Below are 3,969 nucleotides of genomic sequence, written 5' to 3'. Positions count from 1 at the left end.
TAAATGACCCAGTGTGTGATACTGTGTTGTAGCAAAGCAGTCAGAAGAAGCAGTGCACTGTGGTTGACCCAGCTCCTCCTCTCTGCAGGGGGAACCTGGGTAGAGAAGGTGCCAAGGAGACCCTCATTGTTGACCAAGACCAAGAGCACAGAGACCACATCCCGGGTTTCCATTTCTCTATGGGGAAATGAATCAGTAGGGCATGTGCATTTGGAGAGAACCATCCCTCCCCTGACAGCTCACCGGTGACGCCTTTGCCAATTCCCTTTGGTAAGACGGAGCAGGTGGGAAGCTCAGGCAACTCTGGGCTCCATGAGGGGAGTCCTCAGAGGTCAGAATCCTGCAGGACCTGGGCCCCAGGTGTCTCACATCAGCTCCGCCTTCCCTTCCGGCAGTACGCCCGCCTTGCGTCTCCGCTCACTGCTCCCACTGGCTTCAGATCCGGCAAGGCAAATTACAGTTAACCCCAGGGCAGGAGGGTAAACCTGTCCCCCCACACCCTACAGTTTTCTGTGGACTGTGCATTTTTTAAAGTGTCTGTGAAGACAAAAGACACACATTCATCAATACAGATACAGCTGCTCATTTGTTGGGAGAGTTTGCAATGAAAGACAATTGCCTACGTTTAAAATCTCAGCTTCTGCTGCCCAGTGGGATCTATTTCAGAGGGCAAGAGAGAAGAGAAGAATTTTAACTTAGAGCACCGAGCCGAGGGAAATAAAACCCTGTACAGCAGAGAATTCTTTTTGACTAAGAAAGCTGAGGAGGATGGCCCAGGGTCTACAATAGCCCCAGTGGGGCTGCTTCTGGCTTGATGTTATCTCAGCACCTACAGGTGGCCCGGAAGAGGACAACGGACTAAGACAGATGAGTTTGCCCAGTTGCCCTAATACATAAATAAAGCCACAGCAGGCCCCTTGCCCTCGCTGCCCAAGACCGTAGTTTAACTCTTTGGATGCAGCCTGTGTACCTGCTGTATAAACACATCTCAGCAGGTGGCTCTTGGGCAGGTGGCAGGACTGGGGCCCTAGTGGACAGGGCCGTGCCTGCCCACCTTTCTCTTCCGGAGGGCCGCAAGCTCGTTAGTATGCCCTGCCTCACCCCCAACGCAAAGAAGGTCGCTGTGTTCCCAGGAAGCTGTTCTGTTATAATAGATACGGTTAGGATGATAGCCCAGAGGCTGTGGGTTAGGAAAACACATTTATTAGCGAAGGCTCTATCACAATAATTAAGTGACACAAATGAGCACGGGTTAATGAAATAATCGGGAAGCCGCCCCGTGCAGCGACAGAGGACTTGGAGGGACCCAGTCCTCCGAGCAGGAAGGGAGGAGGTGTTCTGGAAGGTGCCCCAGCCCCAACCCAGACTCTCCTGGAAAATGAGTCCCGAAAGGACCTGGTTTTGCTCTGGCCCCGGACTCGGTTGCCAGCTGGCTCTGGACACGTCTTTCTGCACGTCGCTCTCAGGGGTTGCCACCGACAGGATCTTTATCCCCAGAATATCGTGATGGACATGGGGCGACTTTTTTTTTTTTTTTAAAGAAAGGCCTTGAAACAAAACTAAAAAGCATCAAAGATGATTGCAGAGATGTATTTATATACATCTATCATCCACTCATTCAGTCATTCAACAAACATCCAGGAAGGATGCTACGCTGTATCAGGCACGAAGACTATAGCAGTCATTGCTAATAAGAAGGATGGTGATGCTAGCAACAATTACAAAAGCTAACAGTTGCTTGAAATATTTTCCAGGCCTGGTTCTAAGTCTTTCACTGAATTCACCCATTCATCCTCACCATAACACAATATTGCCCAAGACGGGTGTACAGGCACAGACCCATACCGGGGAGGGCGTGGGGCTGGGAAGTGAGGCAAGACTTCCGCTGGGGGGACATGTTGGGTGGAGGGCTGGTGGGGGGCATGCCCTGTCTGGGGAGGCTAGGCTGGGTGGCATGCAGCTGAGGCAGGAGAAAGAGGTGGCCTGGGGTCGGGGAGGTGGGCTTTGAGGGGACTTGCCTCTGGCTGGAGCTTGGGGTGAGGGCAGGAGACATTGAGGAGTGAGGAAAGGCTGGGAAAGACTTCCCAAACAGGTGCCCAGCGATTCCCCCAGAGACCTGAAGGATGTATGGGGGACAGCAGAGGCCAAGGGCTGGGCAGAGCCAGGAGCCCTGGGGGCAGGAGAGATCGGGAAGGGACTCTGCTATGGGCTGACTTGTGTCTCCCTCTTCAGTTTGTATGTTGAAGCCCTAACTCCCAGGGCCTCAGGATGTGACTGTATTTGGACACAATAATTAAGCTCAAATGGGGCCGCTAGGGTGGGTATAATCCAGTCTGCTGGGTGGCCGTGGAAGAAGCGGAGATTAGGACACACAGAGGGGCACCAGGGGCACAGTGCATGAGAGACACAAGAAGAGGCACTAACGGACACCTGTCCGCGCAGGTGCAAAGGAAGGCAACGCTGCTGGCACCTTGACCTTAGACCTCTAGCCCCAGAATTCTGGGACCTGTAAGACAGTGAATTTCTGATGTTTAAGCCTCCCAGTCTATGGTATCCTGTTAGGGTGGCCCCAAAAGACTGATAGAGGCTCCATGAGATTTAAGAGAGTGGTCTTCCAAGTGAGATGTACCTAGGCGGTCCTTTGAAATGAAAGGGAGGATAGCATATGTCTAGTGCTTTTCATCTGATTCTACGTGAATTCTAATTTCCTGTGGCTGTGTTTTGGGAAACGTGGTCTAGGAGAATGGACTGCTACAGGGAGAAGGTGCCGAGGGACTGAAGCAGGAGGCAGCAGATCTAGGATTGCACAAAGCGTAAGTTACTCAGACAGAAGCATGGTCCCGGGTGCCAGGGAATCATACAGGTCCCCATACCACGGGGCTGGAAGGCGAAGGTTTTACAGGTAGAGGTGGCCCATGGCTAACTGGAGTGCACCCAGGCTTTTTAAAGAAATGTTAAAATTCGTAAGAAACACGGCAGGTAGCAGATGAGAGCTATGCCAGGTATCAGGTAAGAGTGGCACGTTATCTTAACCACTAAATTCACCCCAGTGGGGTTGGGCTGACCTCCATGGTCACCCATGGCCGTGACATTCAAGATGGCCGCATGCATGTCAAGCTGGCTCCCTGATGTGACAGGCAGCTGTGGGAAGGTGTGCAGAGCGTGTGTAATAGTACATATTGGCGACATGTGCTTAAACAAGTTTTACATACGGGGCCAACAATCAGTGCTGTTTGGAGAGCACTGAGCCGAGATGGTGGCTATCTGTGCACCTCTAAATCCTGGAGACAACTAAGAATCACGTCTCCTTTCATAATTACAAGTGCCCTGAAGAGTTCGTCATCTGTTCCCCACTCTGTCCCCGGCTTACTAAAAACGCCTGGGGAGCTACCACTTGCCTGTATCAGAGAGATTTGTGTCGCCGTTGCTGTAATTGTTATCTACGAGTGCTTGTGAGTAACGCCTCCAGAAATGTATTCTACTGAACAGCGGAGAGGCAACAGCAAGTCAATCCATTAAACCCAGCTTTTCTTAAACTTCTCAATTTGGCTCTCTTCCTTTTTCCTTTTTGCTCTTGAAGAAGAGACTTTTAGGATCCTGAAGTCACCCAAAGCACGCATGGTATCAGGAGAAGGCATTTGGCCGTTCGCTCCCTGTGACACCCGGTTGTACCCAGGCCCAAATTCTCGTCTCAGACTAGACATTGAAGAGCCTGGCCAGACTGAGGTAGGTGGGTCTCGTGAGCCCTTATCTCCAACCCATGACTCCTTGGAAACCCGTTCATGAAGAAGTGTAATGTACACACGCATGGTTCTGAGGGTGATTGTGGGTCTGAGACCCTGGAACACGGAGAGAGAGCTTGTCAGGTCTTGTGATGCTCCGGGGGGTCATGGTCTACCTTGGACCTGAGAGCAGTTGAACAAGTTCATTCTTTGCTTTGTGGTTAGGCAGGAACCACTTCTCTCCACT

Source organism: Lepus europaeus, chromosome 22 (assembly GCF_033115175.1).
Source record: "Lepus europaeus isolate LE1 chromosome 22, mLepTim1.pri, whole genome shotgun sequence".
Taxonomy (NCBI): Eukaryota; Metazoa; Chordata; class Mammalia; order Lagomorpha; family Leporidae; genus Lepus; species Lepus europaeus.
The sequence above is the reverse complement of the archived record's forward strand: the minus strand, read 5'-3'. Positions refer to the sequence as shown.